General features: G+C 37.0%; 1 protein-coding gene across 6 annotated transcripts in view; it reads left to right on the top strand.

The window, feature by feature from the left end:
• The window catches only part of jvl (javelin-like), a 173,300-nt gene that overhangs the window by 38,916 nt on the left and 108,665 nt on the right, over positions 1 to 25,719 (top strand). Inside the window, exon 1 of one of the 6 annotated variants that reach the window (XM_074169214.1) lies at positions 13,777 to 13,795. The exons of the other annotated variants lie outside the window; for them this stretch is intronic. The gene's annotated coding sequence lies outside the window, so the exon portion shown is untranslated. Of the gene's footprint in view, positions 1 to 13,776; positions 13,796 to 25,719 lie in introns of those variants that run through there. 6 annotated transcript variants of the gene reach the window in all.

Raw genomic sequence — 25,719 nt, 5'->3', positions numbered from 1 at the left:
AAGTTTATATCCTCTCTGATGATTGCGATTTTTACGTTGGTGCTTGATTAGTGAGAGGGCAAAAAGTTGCCTTATGTCCATTATTTCAGCGTTACTATATAGTCCATCGCTTGAAATGGAGAGCTTGTTCCCTGTTTTACCTTCCAATTCCTTTTTGGTCTAATGCTCGTGTTCTTAGACCTATAATCTACTAGATTTAGGATTGCTTTGGTGAAATTGTCTGTTGGCCGAAGGCTTTACAGAAAACGGTCCAAGCGAAGCTCTTTGGCTTACAGAGACAGACTTGTCTGGCCATCAATAGTCCCATCAGTACCACACCGTCAGCGGCCATAGAGATCCTTCAAGATCTACCTCCTCTCCACATTTTTCTGGAGAGAGAGGTTAGATGGACTACATATAGACTTGTGCACATTGCCAATTGCACAAATCAATTTAATGCAGAGTGCAACAGACTGTTGATTGACATTGAAAGTCACAGAATTCTAGAAATGACCTCTGAGTTTATGCCACAACTGTCAACTACGAACTGTCTTTTAAAGTACTGTTCACGAGTAGAGAGGACTAGATTCTCCGGGAGAAGGGAATATCAAGACTAGATAGTTGTTGGTTTACAGATGGATCAAAAACACCTTCCGGTTCTGGTGCAGGTGTTTTCAGTCGCAGACCAAGGACAGAGTTATCTAGCTGCCTAGGAACTTATGCGACTGTATTTCAAGCGGAAATTTACGCTATTGAATTGTGTGCGGAAAGATTGGATAAATCCAACCTCATACACAAGTCAATAAAAATATTCTCGGACAGTCAAGTGGAAGCTCTTGGCTTCTACCGAGCAACTTCTAAATTGGTAGCAAATTGCCAAAAACGACTCTCCTCGATAGGAAGACTTAACAGATTGTCTCTGGTCTGGATTCCTGGCCATACTGGCCTGGAAGGCAATGAAGCTACTGATTCCCTTGCAAAGGAGGGTGCTGCAAGTAGCTTCATAGCAACAGAGCCTGTCATAGGCTTTGCTAAACAAAATTGAACACCTGGATGACAAGAAGATTCATGGACTTCTGGCAGAATCTTCCAGGATTGGCTCAATCGAATACTTTTATTCACCCTTCGAAGGGTGTCAATCAGGGTTCCGGCTAAACCACAGCTGCACAACAGCTCTTTCGAAAGTTGTTGATGTTCTGTCGACAATAATAAACTTTGTCTTCTAGTATTGCTGGACTATTCTAAAGCATTTGATCGTATTAACCACTCTCTACTTCTGGCAATACTGAAGTACCTGGGTTTTGCCTCTAGCGTGGTCACTCTGCTTGGGAATTATCTGCTGAACCGTTCTCAGTGTGTCATACTCAATAACAAAAAATCGAATACCATTAAAATAAATAACGGGATCCCTCAGGGATCGATTTTAGGTCTACTTCCCTTTGTTTTATATACTTCTCAGTTCTCACACTGCCTTCTTCACACTTCCATGCATTGTTATGCCGACGAAACACAGTTGTATTTACAATTCGATGAAAATTCACTCAATATTGCGCTAGAACAAATTAATCATGATCTGCACTCTCTGATAACTGAATCAAGTAAATATTGTCACTCTGTAAACTCATCTTAATCTTGTGTCATGCTCTTCGGTAGGCCAAATGCAAAGAATCGTTGCCGCGAGTTGATTAACATTTCCATCGATGGGGTTCAATTACCAAAAAGTGACGTCACGAAAAATTTAGACCTTCATCTCGATAATTCTCTGCGTTTCACTGCACATGTTTCTCAGATTCTTAGGAAGGGTTATATGAATCTAAAATTAGTATACTCGAGTAAAAATCTTTTCAGCAAAAAAAAAAATATTACTCTGCGACGCAGTGGTACTATCTCATGCAGATACGTTTATGGTCCAGGACTCTTGAAATCTGACAGACAGAGACTTCAAAAATTGCAGAATTCGTGCATAAGACTCGTCACAGGCGTAAGGAGACGTGAGCATGTGTCTCAATACTTGGAACAACTCGAGTGGCTGAACATGGATGCTAGGCGCATACTACATTCCATAAGGTCATATCCACTGGGAAACCTGCCTACTTTTTTACGAAACTGTCCTTTAGAACCGATATACATAATCTAAATTTGAGATTTAAACATCTTTTGACTGCACCTAAACATAAAACTTCTCTTTTTCGAGGATCTTTATCATATAACATTGCACGCTTATATAATCGGCTACCCATTGAATTGAAATCCCTGCCACCACTTAGTTTCAATAAAAATCTGAAGAGATTTATGCTACAATCCGGTTCTCTTCTTTTATAGCATTAATCAGTTGAATATCATCATCATCAAATTTATCATTATGTTTGTGACATGATTTTTCACATACAGTATGAGCTATTTTTAATGGAAACACCCCCCTAAAATTTGAAGTTGTAAATCGATTTCTATAATTTTTTTTTAAAATGTCAAGTACTAAAAGGTCTACCTTGGGACACATTTTTGAAATGTTTATTAAAGTTTCAGGGCATACTACGACATTTTTTCTCAGTCGAAAATCGGGATTTTTTATTAGCGATTTTTTTATTGAAAAAATCACTACGCCACTGGATTCAGAGTGGCTCTAATTAGGTGTGACCAAAATTTCATGAAAAAATATTCATAACTAACAAAGTTATGACAACTCAAAAATTCGAAAACTCACACAGCTAACAGTCACAATATATAATTTTTTTTATGATTTCAACAATAAAGTACCGCCAGATGAAAAAAAAAACAAATAGCGTAAATATTTTTAATGAAAATAACTGAATTACATTCACACAATTCAACTGACAATGAAGCAAAAAATTTTAATAAACGTAACTAATAACTAATTATTGAAATGTTTCGATTCAGTGCAACAATTAATTCTAACGTTTGTTTGAAGGTGATTGACAATGTTTTGTGATGAATTTTACTAGTTCGGACTTCCATTGTCTATTATATAAAATGATTTGAAATCCCTGAAACAAGTAAAAAAGAATAATTAAAAAAAGAATAGTTGAAAATAACAATTATATTGAGCAACAATAAACCTGAAATGAAATGATAGTAAAATAACCTACAAGTAAAAATATAATAATTGAATAAATAAAAATTGAAGGAATGCAAAAAGAAAATAATAAAAATAAAAAAGTGTAGAGATTCCAAGTCACGTTAGTTCACGACGTTTCGATTGTTGGTATCTACAATCGTCTTCGGGTGATGACTGTCAGTCATCACCCGAAGACGATTGTAGATACCAACAATCGAAACGTCGTGAACTAACGTGACTTGGAATCTCTACACTTTTTTATTTTTATTATTTTCTTTTTGCATTCCTTCAATTTTTATTTATTCAATTATTATATTTTTACTTGTAGGTTATTTTACTATCATTTCATTTCAGGTTTATTGTTGCTCAATATAATTGTTATTTTCAACTATTCTTTTTTTAATTATTCTTTTTTACTTGTTTCAGGGATTTCAAATCATTTTATATAATAGATAATGGAAGTCCGAACTAGTGAAATTAATTCTAACTCATATTCTAGTAGCCTCTACTAATCCACCACGTATTTCGATACATGTGCCGTAGCGCTTACGAATGTTTCTGATTACGTTCCTTTGTTCTTGAGGGCTAATATCTGCACATACCTGTCGAATTTTTGCTCAAAGTTCATTTCTATCTCTTGGGCGGGTTTAGTAAACCTTTTGTGTGAGAAGTACCCAGAGAAAAAAGTCCAAAACTGTGAGGTTTCGAGATCTGGGTGGCCACTCTATAAACGGACTACCACGGCCTATCCATCGTTTTGGAAAATGTTCGTTAAGCCATTGCATCACAGCTCTGGCATAATGAACTGAACACCCATCTAACTGGACAATTAAATTTGATCGTTCATTGATTGGCAGCTCGTGAATAGCATCCCAAAACTCTGTGTTTAAAAATTCTAGAAACATCTGCGCCTTAATGTTTTACTCAAAAAAGAAAGGACCAATAATTCGTTCGTTCAATATCCTACACCAGCCGTTGATATTTTGGGAATACTGGCTTTTACAGTTTATTACCCAGTTAGGATTATCCGCTGCCCAATAACGACAATTCTGTGATGACACTACTCCATTTGTAGTGAAAGTGGCTTCGTCGGTACTGCACCAGTTTCATTGAATATTTTATTTATTTTATTTACCGTACCGCAGCTAATACGATGGCGATATGGATGTCTCTCATTAAATACTCTACAAACATCTTTAGCACATCTCCCGAAAGGCGTACAATTTCAATTTTCTCTCTTAATCTCAATCTTGCAGCCATGACACAAAATAATTCGAAGAACTGTGAGGTGAATATTGTTGACAATAGTACACTTAAATCTTTCACAAGTGTCAAACTGTAATATCATTTCCATGGCAACTAAGATTTAAATTGAAATATTAGGTCTTAGTTTTAGTTAATTTGCGTGAAAACTTGAATGTAATTCCGTTATTTTCATTGAAAATATTTACGCTATTTGTTTTTTTTTTTCATCTGGCGGCACTTTATTGTTGAAATCATAAAAAAATTCTCATGGCTATATCTGTTGATATAGGGTGTTTTTTTGTGACTGTCAGCTGTGTGAGTTTTCGAATTTTTGAGTTGTCATAACTTTGTTATTAATGAATATTTTTCATGAAATTTTGGTCACACCTGTTTAGAGGCACTCTGAATCCAGTGGCAATCAAAAAATCGCTAATAAAAAATCTCGATTTTCGACTAAGAAAAAATATCGTAGTATGCCCTGAAACTTTAATAAACATTTCAAATTTTGTCCCAAGGTAGACCTTTCAGTACTTGACAGTTCAAAAAAAAAATTAAAATCGGTTTACAACTTCAAATTTTAGGGGGGTGTTTTCAATAAAAATGGGTCACACTGTATAAAACATCAAATTATCATTTATTCGTTTTTTGCCTCTCTTTTCTATTTTTCTTTCTTCTTCTTCAACTTCTCTCCCTTCTTTTCTTTTTTTCTTCTATTTTTCATTAAGTTCGATTGCGAATAATGTGTATTAATATAATTTATCTCTTACTGGTTGGATGGAAGAGCAATTTCTGCTTTGATTTATCGTGTGCAGACGTTGAATTCTGCCATTCGTTAGGTTGGATTAGTATCTCTTGTACTGAGTAACCTTTCAATAAAAGCATTTATTATTATTATTATACCAAACAGTTGTTGGACTACAAATAGGGATGAACTACGATATCTAACAGGCCTTCTTACAGGTCACTGTCGTTTGAATGATCATATGCAGAGGCTCGGACTGTCAGAAGACAGTGTGTGTCGCCTCTGAAAAATAATGAAACAGCAGAGCACATACTTTGTGCCTGTCCCGCTGGGTTTTTTAGAGTTCGGCAGGGCCGTACTCGTACCATCTGACCTGAAAGACCACTCACCATACAAACTAATAGGCCTCGTTAAGAAGCTAGGTTTATTCGGTCGAGTGTGAATAGGTGTAAGCCACAATAAATCCGTGCGGGTTGCGGTGGAGGGTCGAATAGACCTACTCACTTTGGACCTAACCTAACCTAACCTATCTTCATGTTAATATTGAAAACTTTTCAAGGTATAAGTTTGACGAAACTAAATCGAAAGATTTTGTGTTTCATATTAACAATTCCATCTACAAAATCAATTCCAAGATCCTTAATGTAACATGATATTACGTCAACATCATCAGTTGCTCATTTTCATAAAGCTGGAGGAAACAATTTCGTTTTATTATCTTCACAATTTAGAAACTGTTCGTTTCCAATCTTTGGAGACTTGAATTATTGTCTTCGAGTTTGCCTCTCTCAGTAGGCATTAAAAGACAACCTACGCGCAGTCTTCGATATCATCTGTGTCATCTGTGATTTTTCAATCGTCTGGTATATACCCACAACACCACCATTTCGATTGTGAAACGCTTCATTGAACGTGTTACATTGTTCGTAGGTATTTGTTTTTTCTTTGAAAGCAAATTACATGTAGGATTTACGGCGAATTATCGATAATAATTATTGTATTCATCGATTGCAATTGGACGGAACGTGAGGAAACATACTGTTTTGCTCGTATATGTCAACTGGATGTTGCGAAACACTGGATGATGGCATAAGGAAGGAATTTTCAAGCCGAGAAGGTGGCTCTACAGTTGAATCCCATTTCCAGATACGCATCCTTGCTAGGTGCAAAAGCTAAAACATAGGACATATGCAAAATAACCCTTTTACATATCAACACGTTGATGACAAACACTCAGTACTTTGCTATCCTAGTAGAGCCTTGATCTGATAAAATCTTCAAAACGAATCGTACATTTTTTTGATAATCTGTATCGATTTGCATTTATATATTTTCAGTACATATCGTCTCCCAAAATGTAAAAATGGTGTTGTTTCGGCAGGCAACTACTTCCCCAGCTAATACCAAGCATCAGATTGGATTATATGTTTGTAGGTGATTTACTCCATTGATTCCATCGTGGTCCTGCACAGGAAATTCCTTGAGACGCTCTTAAATCGGAAAAATGTCACGAAGTTTATTCCACTCGAGCGCAGAGTAATGAAAGAGCGCTTAAACAGTAAAGTTCGAGGTGTTCTGAGTTGAACCTCATAACAACGAGCAGCCACAGTCCGTCGTGTATTGCGTTATTCCAAATATGGGTGATATACTTCAGCCTGTTGATCTTTGTTTCTGAAAACCGTATTGATGATCGCTCAAGAATCATTTGTAATTTGTAATTATTGCACCAACTGCAATTAGTGGTGGAACTTTCTTCAATTTCATGGTGTTGATTTCATGCGTAGAAATTCACATAATTATAAATCTAGATGATATTACGTTTATAAACTGTATTTTCCATTTACTCAAAGTACAACCCAGATGCAAATATAAATCACTCGTTATGGCAATACCTCTTCAAAGCTTAACAAGAACTGTTATTAATAGTTACATCGTTAACAAACTAATCCTTTACTGCTGCTGTAGTAATTTTAATCTGTGGAATTGCAAACTAACTCTTCCAACTCTTTGAATATTTAGGTAGGCTAAAAATGTATGTTTATGTATAATGTTTACGCTTTCCATCTATAAAACGAAAATCAGCGTATAATTTTCTTAATTATTCGTCTTGTTACCAGTGTGGTTGAAAATAATTGTTCCTACTGTACAATTGCTAAAAACGAAACATTGTCTGTACCCATAGTTCATCGTGAACATTTTTCAATAATTGAATTCTTTTGTTTTGCGTTTAACTACTGTTGATGAACTCATATAGATCATCAAATATATAAAAAATAAAAGGGAAGCAAGTTACTATGATCTCAATACAAATTATTGAAAATTCTACAATAGGAACTTTCCAAACTCTTCTACTTCATAGACGTGTTCCGCCGTTTTTGAAAATTTCAGTAGTCAGCACAAAGGTGGCGATTTAGTCATACCTTACAGAGCATAGTCATATGGTGAGGACAAATGAAACGTCTCATAAATTAAATATTAGCTCAGGTGTACCGTTTTTAAAAGTTTCAGTAGTCAGTACAAAAGTGGCGATTTAGTCATACCTTACAGAGCATAGTCATATGGTGAGGACAAATGAAACGTCTCATAAATTAAATATTGGCTCAGGTGTACCGGTTTTGAAAATTTCAGTAGTCAGTACAAAGGTGGCGATTTAGTCATACCTTACAGAGCATAGCCATATGGTGAGGACAAATGAAACGTCTCATAAATTAAATATTGGCTCAGGTGTACCGTTCTTAAAAGTTTCAATAGTCAGTACAAAGGTGGTGATTTAGTCATACTTTACAGAGCATAGCCATATGGCGAGGACAAATGAAACGTCTCATAAATTGAATATTGGCTCAGGTGTACCGTTTTTGAAAATTTCAGTAGTCAGTACAAAGGTGGCGATTTAGTCATACCTTACAGAGCATAGTCAAATGGTGAGGACAAATAAAACGTCTCATAAATTAAATATTGGCTCAGGTGTACCGTTTTTGAAAATTTCAGTATTCAGTATAAAGGTGGCGATTTAGTCATACCTTACAGAGCATAGTCATATGGTGAGGACAAATGAAACGTCTCATAAATTAAATATTGGCTCAGGTGTACCATTTTTTAAAATTTCAAAGGTGGTGATTTAGTCATACCTTACAGAGCATAGTCATATGGTGAGGGACAAATGAAACGTTTCATAAATTAAATATTGGCTCAGGTGTACTGCAGGGTTCGGTTTTGGGGCCAGTCCTCTTTCTTGTGTATGTAAATGGCTTGTCAAATATCTGGGAAACTTACATTTCTTACGATACCACAATAGCATGGCATAGTGAATCGTCGAATAGCATGCAGACGAAAATACCTAGAGATGTTATGATTATTAAGTACTGGAGTGATTTAAACCTTTCAGTATTCAATGTCAGTTGAACGAATATGATTTCTTTCAAATGCATACTGGATGATCTACTGTTGCAGAATGAAATCATCGGTAATACAGAATGTTCAAAGTTTCTGGGGCTTTTCATCGACAAAGTATTGAAACTTGAGAATCACACTGAACATTTGGAAAACAAGTTACATTTGGGGTGCTATGCAATGGGATTCATTTCTAGGGAACTTGAATTCAACTACTACAGTGCATGAACGATTGGACGATAGCCTATGAAAGGAAAATACCGACAGACATCGTTTATCTTGACTTTGCCTAGGCTTTCGACAGGGTTCCAGTGAGGAGGCTAATGCACAAACTTTACACACACGGTATTCGAGGCCAACTAAACCTATGGATTGAAAATTACATGACAGATAGAACTTTCACGGTCAAAGTGGGTCACTCTTTCTCTTCGCACAGACAAGTCACAAGTGGAGTTCCCCAGGGATCTGTTCTTGGCCCGCTCCTCTTCGTTGTTTATGCAAGTGATCGATGATACCAAACTGCATGGAAATGCCTTAGTCGAACATCATTCCCTTCAAGAAGACCTCAACTCGATTAGTCAGTGGTGCGAGGATTAGCTTATACCTCTTAACGTCGACAAATGCGTCGTACTTCATCAAGGAAAGAACAACCCACTCTATACGTAAACAATAAGCGGTCAATCATTACGTAGTGTCCTCACATGTAGACTTGGGAGTGACTATTAATACCGACAAACGCAAACTCGCGAACACACTCATTCACCTCATCTGCAAAACGTTCCTCCAACTATTATATTCAAGTTCCATACAACTCTACAAAACCTACGTTCGTCGGGTACATAGGACTTTGTCCTCGGCCTTTATTTATATGTAATACTAATAATAATAATATTAAACTCGTATCTTTGGAGATTGGAGACCAATCTTCCGTTTTTTGTTTACTCAAAATAACTCACTGTACTGCTCTATCCCATTCTGATCTGAATTTTTTAATTCCTCATGTCCAGAGTCTTAAAAAATTTGAGTTCTTGAAAGATTAAGACGAGAAAAGGTATTTTTTCTCCATCACATGTCTACGTCTAAGTGTGATAGATCCAATCGAGAAAGAACGTACGGAATTGGCTCACATTCATGATCAAGTTTTGTTATACTATCAGCGTGAAGCAACAAAACTAATAAAGAATTTGTGCACTTCGAAATCAAAAGTAGAGTCTGTCTGATTGATATTGTGGTAAACCCAAAGACTCTTGTGATTATTATTAATGGTGTGATTTTCAACGGGGCAGAGAATAATAGCTCCGTAATGATAGTCCTCCAGCTTCAGTAACGTATTTACACTTTCTCCAAGAAGATAATGCATGTACTTTTATCGTAATGTGCGAGGGTATTTGATATCAAATCGATTGTATTGCTAATTACTTCACTTGGGTATGATTATCGAAGTGGAAAGCTAGGTAAGCTGCAGTTTCAAATTGAAAGTTGCGGTTGAGTTATATGAAAAATAACGCAGGATAGGAAAGCTGGTGTGATGTTTTCGTGTTTCAATATTCTTGGAGAGTTTTTACAAATCCGCAACTGTTTATATGAACTATATTTCCAGTTTCCTCGAAGTAACCTTCACATTTACGTTTAAAGGAAGGAAAGTCACTATAATTATTATAACAGATCTATTCTACAACGCGATTTTTGCTTTATTTTTACCACTTGAGTGGTTTTTGTCAACAACGAAATGTCCCATTGGCAGACGGAAAGATCAAAAGGTTTCGGGGTTTTGTCTGTGTTTTTGCTAACAGAGTTTGCTATGTGGAAACGGTTGGCAACAACAAGCAACTTTTCAGTTCACTATTTTGTTTTGCTGTATGATTTCTCATGACATTATTACTCTATTCAATATGTTAATCAGTGGTGGGTAGATATAAACTTCGATGCCTCTAGTCCTCCATTCGCTTCTATGTCATCATTTATCAAACCTGCCATAATTGTATCTCTTCCAGTATCTTGGGCTAGTTTTAGTCTGTTTGGAAGAATTAGAGTTTCGAGGTCGTTTTGGGGACTGAAACAAGTTTTTTGTTTCTGTTTTTGAAAACGACACTAGTCACATGCGAATCCGTTTGGTGAAAATCCTCCTCAAAATACAAATCTTTGGAGAAAATACAACACTCTGCTGAATATTAGTATGAGGGGAAACACAATCAAATTATTGACGTCATATATCACAGATCGTAAACAGATAGTTAGAATAAAATATATGAAAAGCAGCGAAAGGACAAGTGAATGTGGCGTCCCACAAGGAATGGTTTTGGGACCGATACTATTCTGTTTATACGTGAACGGATTATTCTCAGCAGGGTCCTGTGGGAAAATAACTAGTTTCGCAGATGACACAGCTATGTATACTCCGGAGAAACATGGCTAGATGTCAAAAGTCGGGTAGAAAATGAACTAGAACTAATAAAAGATTGAACAACAGACCCTGTTGTTGCAGAATTAATAGCGCCTATCGTGAGCAACATATATTCATGTCCAGCAAAAACCTACCCAGCCTTTAATTTTTTTCATCGGTTTCATGCACTGGGGGATACATTCCTCTAGATGTACTGTTAATTCGCCTAGAAACCCGGAAGATTTATGCACACGACCTTTTGTGATTTTCCCAACTGTTCGGTCGTTCGCTAGCTTCATTAAAATAATTAATTTTCATACTTGTTAACAGCGTTCCTACATAGTAAACCCATTATAAATCACCATACTTCCTAAAGAAATTATTACGTAACTACAGTCATCTATTTCCTCAATAACTTGCATGACACGATGTTCTGTTTTTCTTTTCAACCTGATTTCCTCGTTACCGTTCGAAAAAAGCCATCGTAATCGATTGGAAAGGGTCTCGGTACTGCTCGCTCTCTGATGATATGGATTTGACTGCAATTGGTATACTTATCTTCATGGTGGAAACGGGGCTTTTCAATAGGAAGCGGCGCTAGGTGAAAGAGAAAGAGAGAAACTGCACTTTTGTAAAATTAATTTTGCAATTGTTCAATAATATGAATAATTGTCGCGTCTCTATTTTTTTCATGAAAAAATGTTAAGGTAAATTAACACAGCCAACCTAGTGACATTCTTAGTGGAGGTTAGAATTCAAAATAAACAGCGAATAGATGGGCTCAGGTCAAATAATTAAGAACACTATTGCGCAACTGAAACCGTGGCCAGCAAATTCGCCAGACATGAATCCCATTGAGCACTTGTGGGATTTCGTTAAACGAGCATTCTCAAACATAATAAATGCAGCCAATTTGCACTAGCTACATAATCAAATTAAATGTACTTTGTAATACATTTCATGGCTTTATCGTAGAGAAATCGGCATGGATGTTTTTGTCCATTTTACGAGGATTTCTCAACTTTCGAACGACGCACTTTTTCAAAGTGGAGTACTTTATTTAATTTTCAAGTATATCATATTCACCGAAGTGGATCAAAATTGAGGAGAAATCGCGTTAATTCAGATTTCAAGTAATGTTAATACTTGTTGTTTTTATGTTAATTTCTTCAAACGTTGTGATATACATACAAACTACTTTGTAAAGAATTGAGAGGTTTGAAAGCTGGATTCTCTCTTTAGAGTGAAGTATCTCGCTTTTCCTTCAATAACAATTATTTCGTAGAATATAAAAACTGACTAATTCAAATGCTATTGAACGAAATATATTGCTAAGATACTATTTTCTCGAATGATTTACCGCGAATAATCCACATTTCACGTTATTAACAAATTTAATGCTAATTTTTGTTCATGAATCAAAATTAAAAGTTCACATTAAAATTGAATACCTAGAGTTTATAAATCAAACTGTAATTTCTAGAATTAAAAGTGGATGGAACCGAGAAGGATTCCTTTGTACTGGTCCTGGAACTATTACGTTTTGTTTTAGAAAATTGTTCAGGATAATGAATCGATGAATCGATCAGCTCTATTGTTTATTATATAAAACTTTACAGTTTTATAACAATGTAAGTTCGCCTAAAATAGCTAGTTCAAGTCATTTAAACAAAGGTTCTATGAAAAGCTATACAATAGCTTCTTCAGGCGTATCATTAGCTTCTTCTGGTGTGTTCATAGCTTCTTCAGGCGTATCAATAGCTTCTTCGAGCATGCTCATAACTATACAATAGCTCTGCCAGGCGTGTTATTAGCTTCTGCCAGTGTTATCATAGCTTCTTCAGATAGTTTATAGCTATACAATAGCTTCATCACTCGTGTTTTCAGGTATGCTATCAACTTCAGAAGCTTTTTCAAGCGTGTTATTAGCTTTGTCAGGTGGGTTCATAGCTCCTTCAGGTATTGTATAGCTATACAAGTTTCCTGAGATGTATTAATAGCTTTTCTGAGCATGTTCAGGCGTATTATCAGCTTCTTCAGATATTTTATAGCTATAATATAGCTTCTTCAGACTTATCAATAGCTTCTTCGAGCACGTGTTTCTTAGCTTCTTCAGGTATTGTATGGCTATACAATAGCTTCTTCGGACGTATTAACACCTTTAGGTGTGTTAATGGCTACTTCAGATATTGTACAGCTTCACAATAGCTTCTTCAGGCGTTTTAATAGCCTCTTTGAACATGTTCATACCTATACAATAGCTTATTCAGGGGTGTTATTAACTTTTCTGGGGTATTCATAGCTTCTTCAGGTATTGTACAGCTATACAATAACTTCTTCAGGCGTATCACTAGCTTCTTCAAGCGTATCAATAGTGCCTTCAGGCGTATCAATAGCTTCTTCAGGTGTATCGATAGCTTCTTCAGGCATGTTCTTAACTATACAACAACAACAACAGGTGTGTTCATAGCTTCTCCAGGTATTGTATAGCTATAATAGCTCCTTCAAGCATGGTCATAATTATAAAATGGCTTATTCAGGAGTGTTAATAGTGTCTTCGAGCATGTTCATGACTATACAATAGTTTTTTCAGGCATGTTGTTAGTTTCTTTAGGTGTGTTCCTAGCTTTCTTATATATTGTATAGTTATATAATAGCTTCTTTGAGCGTATTAATAGCTTATTCAAGTTTTACTTGAATATGATTTTGATTTATATGATGGGAAGAGCATTTAAGTGCGTCAAAAGAAGCCAAGTCACCCAAATATAAAAGCTCTAAGTTAGCGGAATACATATAGAAAAACAATACTTTTCTGATATGAAAAAGTGTTTTCAATAGATTTTTCATTACTGTTTAACAAATTTGTAGCCATATTTCCAATGAATCTCACCTTCAACTTGTGTAACTGATAACTCACCATTTAAATATTGTTTGTTTTACAGGTAAGTTATGTCAAGTGACGATTAACCGAAGAACATTGGTAAGAAATTTCATTCTATGTTTATCCAACTGAAATTATGCCCTCATGGCCAGACATGGTTCTCAAAATTTGGAAAAAAATTCAGGAAAATCCATGGTCATATAAGACGGTGTTCACTATGAAACCGGAAGCTTGGACATGACCAAACTAACAATTGTTCTGTTAGTTCATTGTTCGAATCGAGTCATTAGTATTTCGTTTATGTGCAGGTTCCGTTCGATATTATTTGTGTATCCGCCCAGACAAAAACCACTCGCTGAGAACGAAGATTGACTCATTGTATTTTGAGCCCAATTGGAACTTAATATGAACACTCGGTTCAATTTTGCACACACCTCTTATTACACATGATGTCACCAAAAGAAGTCAATTCTCAAAAAAGTATATTTAGATTTCATTGAAACCTAATAGAAGCTAAGACATAAGGGCAAAAACTTATTGAGGAGGTAGGTTCTCTTCAGGAGGATATAGTGTTCTTCTCAGCAAGTTTTTCTCGTTCAAATTTGGTTTGAATAATGTATTAGTTTCCCCATCGCTAATGTTTTCTTACTAACGACCAGGTTCGATCGTCAAGCTGTAAAATTTAATTTTTGATAACCACGGTTACTTAAATTAACTCCTCATCGAGGACAGCTGCTACTAAAATTTCCACCTCAAGAAAATCAAACATCTGTAATCACAATCTGGATGTATTGACGCGAAGATGTTCAAATAACAACGCCATTCACGTCCCTCTTTCAGTATTCCAGTAAACATCCAATAAATCTTCTATGGAAACTTTCGTGGTGACCTGCAGGTGTCCAATTCTTCACGAAACCGAAAACCATAAATCCGAAAAGGTGAAACCGCTAAGTCTTAGAAATCCAGTGAAATCAGTTGCACTCGTATTCATTTGTAATCAAACCGACGAGTTTTATAACCTCTTGACTCTATGCGTACGCAATACTCATGTTAATGTTGTTCGTTTCTGTCCACATATCCATAAATATATGTATCTGAGCCGTTAGCGACGCCTAGAGAGAATTTTATTACTTTCCCGCAAGTACGTGGTTTGCACGAAAAGTAAAAGTGACCTTGCCGATGAATATTTCATCTCGGATTATTTTTTATTCCCAAACTTGAAAAAATGGTTCAGTGGTCTAAGATTTCCCAACGATGAAGAAGTGATGTTTGCAGTTAATGGTAATTTCACAATCGCTGGGAAAAGCGACGACCTTATGGAATCCCGAGTATACAAATTTCATTCTTAGGAAATTAATCGACTTGTGTTACGTTGGCAGAGCTGATGCAACCATTCCCAAACACTTCCTCTGTGAATTACTCTGCTTATGTCCCATTTTTCATTGGCAATCATGGCGAATTAATGAACACTTCAATAAGCTTCCTTTTAGTTGCTCCCATAATGAATGTTATAATTCCGTGAGTTTTGCAAGGCGTATGAGAACCTGATTGATAACGGCTTTCTATCAATTAGTTACTCAGTCGAAGGTTTATTATTATCTAACGATCCATCTACGGAAGATATGGATCCATCCATTCCGCTTCGCGATACATATTTTCACCGATTTACCTGCGATATTACGACACAACGTGAGAAAATTCTGAATAAGGTAGTTGATATTAACTTTCAAATAAATCATGCGCGACATAGAAAAGACCACCCGTCAGGTAGAATAGTTTACTGATTTCCAATGTACTTACTTCCAGCACAACGTTATTTTCCGAGTTTTCTGTAATAGTTTTTGAAAAGTAAAAGGTGAGATAACACATTTTCATCGCGAAAAACTACCAGCTCAGTGATGTTTAAGGCTTGACTTGTAATCTAATCGATGTCAAAATCGCTTCATACTAATAATACATATCTTTATTCTTGTCATATTCTGACCAACAAATTCACCTGATTCAGAAGTTTATCGAGCTCAAAACCTCCCGAAATCTTCAAAAGCAAATTAAACTTCCCTGAAGAGGTGCAATACCTTGGTACTATCCTCGACAGGAAGCTAACATGGAACTTTCCCCTACAGAGTAGAGCAAAAAGAGCATATGTGGCTTGTGAGCAATGTCGGAGGATAGTGGGACGCGCATGGGGTCTTTCACCCCTTGTGGTCACCTGGATCTACACTGCAATAATTAGACCTGTGTTAACGTACGGAGCCATTGCATGGGGACCGAAAGTTCTAAAAGCAACGGCCATCCAAAAATTATATCAAATACAGCGACTGGCTTGTTGAAACATCACAGGAGCCATGAGAACAATACCAACCGCACAATGGAATTAATTACGGGTCTGACCTCTCTGGACCTGTACGTTAACGGGGTTGCGTTAATGGCTATGGTACCATTGCGCACGGCTGGTCCCCCCCATGCCCCCTCCCCCCTCAGCTATTTAGCGAGGGGGGAGAGGCTCTCCGAGCGGTCCTCAACTTGCTGATGGGCACTTCAGCAAGATAGACATCTGGCCTCTTTTGGTCGAAAGTCAGCCTTCAGGTGCTTTTACTTTCTTATCGAATCGTTGCTTTATCTGACTATTCCTAACTGAATTTAAGCATGGGGGCCCCCAAAAACTAACCGGCGGCTTTGTGTTAATGCATCGAGCGTTTCTCAGTGGATCCAAGAAAAATTTTTAGAGTCGCGATCGCGGTCGAAGTGTTCTTCGCTGAACCTACCTGGAAGAGAGTGTATCTGGTTAGTGCTATACTTACCTAAGTCGCCTGACGGCGACTAACGGGGGCGGTCTGTTATTCTGTTTAGTCGGCCTGGGATGTTTGTCCCTTTCTCGGAATCTTGGGTCATCCATATTTAACGCATCGTATAGATCGCGGAACGCTGGATTTGAGTGCGATCTGATTCTATCGAACGTGCTTTCTGCTTGTTCTCTCATATACACGTCCACATATTGCGTGTCCAGGTCTAAGTCTCTGTATATAAATCTATTGGGTATATAATAAGTGCGTTTACAGCCGCCCTTACGCTCGCATTCATAAACGATTGGATCTTCTTCCTGTATGTCTGCGCACACTGGCCCCAGGCAGTGCATGCATACAGTATTATTGGCATTAGAATCGTTCTGATCATTAGTAACTTGACATTCAATGCCATATTACTACTTCTTCCTATGATCGGCGCCAGGCGTCGTCTGGCCCGTCTAGCCATTCCTATTCTCTGCTGTACGTGGGCCTGGAATGTTAGTTTCTTGTCTAGGATGACCCCAAGGTATGTCGCTTTGTTTGTCCACGGAATCTCTTGTCCGTTGAAGATGACGTTGCCTTCCGGTGGTACGAACCTGCGAGTGAACAGTATCGCCTGACTCTTGTCAGGGTTGATACTGATCTTCCACAGGTTAACCCACTCCTCCAATCTGTCTACCTGTTGTTGAAGGTATCTCGTAACGTGTGCTTGACTCGTAGATCTCGCCAGCAGGGCGAGTGGTGGTGTGGCGAAAGGACTGCACCTTGCGGGACTCCTGCCTCCAGTAGTCGAACTGTTGATAATTCGTCTCCTACTTTGCAGAGGCATCGCCTGTCAGTTAGAAAAGACTGAATTAATCTTACCATTGGTTTTGAGTATCCAAAATCGCTCATCTTGGCCAGTAGCCCGTCATGCCAAACTCTGTCAAACGCCTTGGAGACGTCTAAGAAGACAGCGCCGGTGTTGTATCCTTTGCCAAGGTTGAAGCCTTCTGTCGCAAAGTCCAGCACGGCTGGTGTAAACCTCGAAGTAGGAATGGGTCAATTGAGGCTGAGCCTTTGGCAAGAACCGCTTACTGCGCAACCTCTGCTGCAGGCAACCAGTGATGCAGTTTAACCAGGTTTGTGTTTAATAAACCCTACAAAATACAAATAAAATAGAACACAGAGTCAGATGCTACCAATGAAATACGCATATATACAGACGGGTAAAAAATCAACGGAGGTTCAGGATGTGGAGTGTACTCCAGATCACTAAGCCGAAGGATTAAGTGGGGAATAGGAAAAAATACCAGCGTGGTTCAAACAGAACTGGCTGGTGTCTCAATCGCCACAATATAAATAACCAGGAAAGGCATTTCTGGTAAAAACATAACAATCTGCATTGACAGCAGACAAGCCCCATTAGCCTTGAACAGACAACGTGTTACCTCAGGGCTAGCACTAGAGTGCCACCAAGATTTAGCCAAAGCCTCGGTAGATAATAACATTATACTGAGGTGGGTTAAAGGGCACGACACGAGTGAAGGTAATCGCATTGCCGACCCTTTAGCCAAGGAAGCGGCTGGACTAAGGATTTTAAGACCCAGTGGCACCTACGCCCTGATGACTTCGTTACACCTTTGTTCAATCCCTAAAGAGATGGGATGGAATCAAAGGATGCAATTTTGCCAGGATCATCCTTGGCGACCCTGGGAAACTGGCGCTAAAGAAATATCTGGCGATGACCAGGAAAAATCTACGCTTAACAGTAGGATTCCTGACTGACCACTGCCAAATAAGGAAACACCTCCATAATATGGGGCTAATGGACACACCTCTATGCAGGATGTGTTAACAGGAAGATGAGACTGTCAGGCATGTCCTATGCGAGTGCCCGGAGTTATAGTCAATAAGAGAGTGTGTGTTCGGCGAGTCTTGGCGTACACCTGCCGATACGAAAGAAATGCCTTCCAGTGACCTGTCCACCTTCCTGAAAAGGACAGGGTGGACTATGACCTAGGAGGACAACTCCCCGGGAGGATGTACAATGGGTCACATGTGGCCTAAGTGCTGTGGACTCACACTCACCCTCCCTACTGTTTTAGTCACAGGCAATGTAAAGTGTTGCCTTGTAACATCACTTCAATTCCAGTGAGTAGCAGTTGTTTCTCAGTTGAACTGTTCTAAAATTTTCTCACCCGAAAACATAAAAAATGAGTTACTCAAATAAACGTGTTGAAATTTCCCTGACTAAGACTCGATCATCTCCTGATGATGCTAACTTGGTTAGCGAAACGCGCGTCGGGAAACAGCATTTTCGTTCTGGTGAGAGAGAAGTGTTTTCAATAGATATAGTGACTTGCTGATAAATAGGCAAGCTCCTTTTCAATCCTCATTCAGGAACAATAATAGGTTTCGGTAATGTTATCTGAGATGATGGCGAAACGTCAACTTTTGGAAAACTTTGACCGGATGAAAGTAATGTAAGTTGACTACGGAAGATATGCGCATTCACCAACTATGGTAGGGAGTTACCAGAATGGTAGCCGAATCATATCTTTAACTCCGTCTTTCGTGGTGCGAAAAGGATGAAATTTGATGATTGTGATAAACTCAACTCGAATATAATCTTTCGAAAAACTATCACACACCAAGGATATCTTATGGGGCGTTCCACAAAGATCAGTACTGGGCCCGATTCTTTTCCTTATTTATGTAAATGACTTGGTTACTATCTCAATTCAAGGAATTTTTACCATCTTTGCGGATGACACCAGGCTCCTTTGGCATGGAAAAAATACTTCTAATATGAAAGAAACTATCTCTAGTGGTTTAGAAGTTGTGAAAAAATGGTGTGACGCAAACTACTTGTGCTTTAATATTAAAAAAATAAACCTACTCATCTTCAGCTGTAATATTAACAATTTATACTTGAATGGACAAATTTTTGAGAATAAGAAGCAATAAAAATTCCTGGGAATCTTCATGGATGACAACAACATATTTCAGCTTTGAGTAAAAAATTGGCATCAGGATGTTATGCACTTCGAATAGTTCCAAATGAACTGAGTTCATCCACAACAAAAATGGTATATCATTCCCTGATGAGTCCCACCTGAGATATGGTGTTGCCTTCTGGGGATTTAGCAGTCAACAACTTTTTCATTCAGTGTTTGTTTTGCAAAAGCGAGCGGTTAGATACTTATGCAAGGTGGGAGTGCGTGAGTCATGCAGACCATTCTTTTTGAGAGAAAAAATTCTCACTGTTGCTTGTATTTTCATACTTGAAACTGTTTGCCTGATTCACAAAAAACATAATAGGGTTGCAACTCCGGAACATACAAATTACATAACCTGGCAAGTAACTGAAAATAAAATATATCTTCCTGTTAGAAATTATAGGATAAATTATATATCTGGCAACGATGCCAACACACCCCTCGCGCATAGAGAGATAACAGTTTTAAGAGCTTTTGGGTAGATAGTCAAGTGTGACGATGGTAACACGTTAGAATAGAAGACAAACAGTGCATACATTGCACATTGTGTAATATTTGGAAATATAGTTTGTTGAAAGTACTTGGGCTTTCATTAATACTAGTGAATAATTATATACAGTCCACATTGGTAACGGGTTAAAACCCTAACACTTCCTGTTTCAAAAACAAGCCAGACAAAGTATTCTTTAATTTATGAAAGTAAAAAGCTGTATAATCACATATTTCACGAAATTATGAAGGAAAAAAGCTATAAAAAGTTCAGACATTTTTTAAAGATGCCCTTGCAACTAAAGCGTACTACATCTTGATGAATACTATAATGGAACTTTGCTGTGATTTAATATAGGTGTTTTTTTGTTGTTTATATTGACACCTATACTTTAAATTATATTTTATACTGGGATATATGCTATTTTATTACATACCGCGAATCTGAAATGATTTCAATAATCAATTGTCTTATTTATAATATGTTATTGAATTGTGATCTTGTTATGCTGTTCTTTCAATTTTTTTACTTGAGCATGGCAAATTTGAAAAAAGCATTCAGTAGAAGAGGTCAATGCAGTCATTTTGTATAACCTACTATCCAAATTTCATCAGTATCATTTGAATAATTTTCATTAAAAGAAACAGATAGCTTCTGTACTGCGAAACTGTTCTGCTAAACCCGTTCTTCCAATGTCACAAGACATGAAAGACATCGATTCTTACAATGTCGCAAAACCCGTATACAGTTAAAACAGATTAATATTCGAGAAATGTAATCTGTTTTTGACCATATTTTCAATCGATTCAATTCGCTAGACACAACGGCATTCAGATGTAGATTCAAAATCTCGTGTGTCATCATATTTCTCGGCCTGTTTTACGTTTCCTTTTAAGGAAGAGATTGCAATCTGCTAGGTAGGTGATAGAGGTGTATCTTATTGTACTTGAAAGAATGAATAATGGTACTTGTTGCGATCCGTAGTACGTACAGTGTGTTCGAAAGATACGTTAATGGCGAGGAATTCCTGCGAATCGAAGGAGGGATTATTTAAAGTTGTCGAGACATATCAGGGATACTTGGTAAATTGATTATCCAGGTTGACAAAATTTTAAACTGTTTCTTTCTGTTTCATCCAGAAAAGAGCCACCGCCTGACTGGAGACGTGAACATCACATATAAACTTGATAGCCTGGAACATCGAAGAAAGGTTGGAGATTTGTCTCCTTTGCAGTTTCTGAAATTTTTAATTTTTCATTGGCACCTTGTCGAGCAGACAGATTCCAGCTCTTAATTGGCTGAGATGCCAAAAGCACACTATCTGAAGAAACTGATAACTATTTACCTACAAGAGTTTTCGGCTTAGGTGGAACTCTCTAGTAACAGATATGCTTGCGTCGCTCTGTGGTGTCTTTTGTACAACATCAATAGCAGTCACGAGAACTTTTTCAAATTTATCTCCTCTCCACACATTTTTGAGAGAGAGGCTAGATGGACAACATACAAAATGGTGCATATTTCCAGTTACCAAAAAAAGCTTATGCAGGTTTTACTGATTCACATCGACAGTCACAGCTTCCTAGAAGTGACCTCCTGCTAACTTTGGTACATAAGATGCTGCTAAGTAGTAGTTCAGTTGCTAAACGATAGTATAGCAGCAACTTTGGTAGTGCCGGCATATTTTTTACAATTCAAGATATGAATTCTGTTTTTACAGTATAAACAATCATGAAAGCAACAAATCATTAAAAGTTGTTGAAAGAGGACATGAACCTGAGAGCTTTCGTCTCCCGAGACGTGGCGGCTCCCGCTCTCCTTTCTTTACGTCACTCTCAAATCGTCAGATTACTGGAATATACACTTTTTAGCAGGTAATTAACTCACCCTACCTTATTCTGACGCTCTCAAGAATTTCTGATACTAATCTGAACCTTTATCTCTCACAGGCGGCCTTCTATATGGGGCTCATATTTGGTGGAGGTACTTAATCGGGTACAAGGTATCCCCCTGTATATTAATCTGCCGCGCTTTAGTAAATCCCGAAATTACCGCTTGGGCTCCCTTATTATTAGACTCGTTGCATTTTGGCACAAGAGAAGTGAAGCTTCTCGTGGGAAAGACGCCTTACAATCGTGATAATGAGATCTGAGTAACAACAAACCATGGTTCAACGAAAATGGTGAGCAAGTTATTCCTTTAAAAAATATCGCACAATGATGATGCCACCTTAGTCAATGAAACATGTGTCGAGAAGAGTACTTCAGTTCTGGCAGTGATACAAATATATATTCCAGTCAGAAGTTAGAATTCTATCTTTCAATTGATAGAAAAATGTATACCTCAACTACAATTATCTATCAATTAAGTTCTTCACGCTTGACAAGAACGTAGTTATTAAAAACAAATCGGGACAAACTCGCTTGTCAACAATTGTGAATATCGATGTTATCACGACCTGAAACTAGGAAAAGTGAAATAGAAATGCCACAACATCGACGATCGGAATATTAATGAAACGCGGTGATTTCGATTGTTTTGTCAACCAGTGAAAGTTGAGAGAAATATTAGTTTTGTGATTAGTTCTTGGTCGACTTATTCGTTGATGAATTCAGCAGTTGTCGATGAAGATGATAAAGAAGTGGACTTTGAAATACTACAGCTTCCACATTGCACACTAAACAATTGATTATTTTGACTTTTTTGGACAGTCAGTGATATCCATCATCTCAAAGAGCTACTGAAGCCCTCCAAAATCAAGTTTATGATACATGAACTTCCATCAGAATAAAAAAACCTCAAAGACGAATATTGAAAAAAAATTAAAGGCAAACTGGAACCAAGTTTCTTTAATGAAACGGTTAATGGTTAATGTTTCAAATAGGACAATGTTGTTGTAGAAAATCGAGTTGAACCAAACACCATCAATTGACTCTTAATATAGCGAAAGTGAAGATAATGATCGTAACAGTTTTCCATCTCTGCAGATTTCTTGCTGGAATTTTTTCACCTGGTTTTCGAACATTCATAGCTAATTGAGGCAGATTGTTTACACGTATAATGAACGGTGTGATAGAAATTGCACCAATTTGTGCACATATCACAGAGGAAAGTACGACCGTAATTAACATTGTAGGTAGATGATGATAGCAATTTTCCGTTTTCATTAATTAACTTGTCATCGGAATTTATTGTTGAGCCTTGATTGGAAATCAAACGGAAAATAGTTGGAAAAATGGAAGAAGTAAAATTAGAAATTGTTTTTGCCGATCGGTGATAGGCGTCACATTCAATGTAAAGTTGCCATCATAAGAACGGGCGGGCAGTTATTATTTATTGCATGCGGCATTTCTGATAATTCTTGCTAATTGTAAACCGACAGTTGTTGTTTTTAGTAAAGGAGATTTCCGTCTGTGTGTTTTTATGTGTTTCAATTTCATGGTACTTGTTTCCGGAATTACCTATTCATGGGAACAAAGTAATTTTCAAACTATAAGAATAATAATTATTTATTCTCCGGAAGGACAATAAAAGTTTTGCATAAGAGTCGTCGTTTATCTAAATAAAAACAGTACAAACAGTACATGATGACGTTCAGTTACCTGTATATAACATGATGCTCCAAAAACTCTGCAATACTATTCGATAGCCTTTGATTTATTTTCGAAACCTTTTTTTATATTCCACTATGATTTAGTTAAGTGTATAACCGAACAACTAACCCTTGTTCAATAAACGGTATGCAAAATATGCCTGTTATTACAATGAACCATTTATCGCTGGCTCAAAAATCCCTACTTGGAAACCAAAAAACAGTATGTAGGAGTATGAAACCTAAACCTATATAATCAAGACCTAGCCGAAATTGGAAACAACTTTCTATTGAAAGTAATAGAAATTATGAAATGACAACAACAAAAATCAATTGACGCTCCGGGGCCGTTTGATTAAGTCCAGTGGCGCATTTGCCTTTTGTAGCTGTAGTGAAACCCGGAAAAACCTGCAGCACCATATCATCTGAAGATATTGATCTACCAATGTCCTCTCTTTCATAGAATAAAATGAGGGTGTCGCCAGAGGTTCCAATAAGTTCAAGATTTAGTGACACGAATATCGTCAAACTTAAACCAGTCCGTTTTGTCTTTCATCAAGGCGTAAGAATGACCAAACTCAAAGCCAGAACAACAGTGAAGACTGACTGCATAAAGATTATAATAGTGATCTGCTAGATTTTTGAACCTTCGTAAGAGTTTGGTGCTTCCCTCAGAGGTTAGTCATGTTTGAAACAACTGAAAAGGGCAAAATAATAAAATATGTATCCTACGTTCGGTAGTTTGGCGAAGGCGATGGGTAAAAATTTCATACTTTTTCTATACAAATATACTACGTAGTATTCAGCTTTTATTAATATTACAATTTTTATTTGTTTGGTTGTTGCTTATACGTTATTTCTTTGTAATTTCAGTATTTTATTTGATAAAATTGTTATTTTCGGGTAATCTTATTAATTTTTTAATTGTTTTTTCTGGGTTTTCAAATAAATTTATATTATATTAGACAATGGAAGTCCGAACTAATGAAATACACCACGAAACATTGTCATCCACCTTCAAACAAACGTCTAAACGTGCTTGTTAGTGATAAAATAATACTAAAATAATACGATATGAGGTGATGTGAATTGGCCATCAAAATCAAGAGATTTGACCCCGTTAGACGTTTTCTTGTGGGGTTTTATTGAGTAGCAGGCTTATGCGAATGAGCCAAAAACCACAGCGGCCCTCAAAGTCAACATAACCCATGCCATCGGTCAAATTCAGCCTGATTTTACTCAATTTTCATATCCTATACATCGTTTGTTGTCGATTTGGTTTATATCCATTGAAGTAAATAAGATCTTTCAAACCATTTATTTCTTCATAAGTGTTATCATTTGTATATGCTATATCTTTTCACTAATTGCGGTGTTGTTAATTGTCAAATTGTACATTTACAGGACATTTAACATTTTTTAATCAATTACCTTATATAACGTACATATAATTTCTGTGTAGTAACATGAATAAAGTATGCAGGTATCTTTTATGATCTTATCTTACTTCAGTTAATCATAAAATTGCATTTATATAATCAATTCAACAGAGTTATCTGTAGAGTTACATACTTATTTCGCTTTTACCTCTTATATATTAACAAAAGTCTACTGCATAGTCATATACTTAAAATAAGTTTCTTGTAAAATCGACGCCTCCAGTCTAGATCGCATCAAAAAAATTGCATAGGAAACGATTTGCCTGCAGTCTAAAATGCGGCTAATTAATTTAACTAATTGGAGAGAAAACATGTAATCGACGTTTCACAATGAGAGGATCGAGTTGCCTGAACAATTAATGTAACGCTGCATTCAATTATTTATGAAGAATTGTTTCGCCGAATAGCTGATTCTTTATCTAAGACAATGGAATGTAAGAACGGATGTTGCTCCTGATTTGTTTGGTATGCGCAGGGTACGTTTGAATGGATGATTTTATTAGTTAAATCATCGTCCTGCGAATGAAAAAAACCTTGTCTGGAGGATTCCAGAGACACGATTCGAATTTATTTTTCCTGCTAGGCGGTGTCTGTTCCAAGTTGATATTGTATTTTTACATTACAGTAGTGGAGGTTAAAAGTGATGAGGAAAGAAGACGTAGTGCTTGAGAGACTTAAAGAAATGACAAACTTTATGGGCCATAAATGTAGTTTTTTGTTGCCTCAGGAAAACTGACA

The sequence above is a fragment of the Leptinotarsa decemlineata genome, unplaced genomic scaffold, assembly GCF_025532065.1.
Source record: "Leptinotarsa decemlineata unplaced genomic scaffold, Ldec_3_MD MMD2_P_RNA_scaffold_5, whole genome shotgun sequence".
In the NCBI taxonomy this organism is placed as follows: domain Eukaryota; kingdom Metazoa; phylum Arthropoda; class Insecta; order Coleoptera; family Chrysomelidae; genus Leptinotarsa; species Leptinotarsa decemlineata.
The sequence above is the reverse complement of the archived record's forward strand: the minus strand, read 5'-3'. Positions and strand labels throughout refer to the sequence as shown.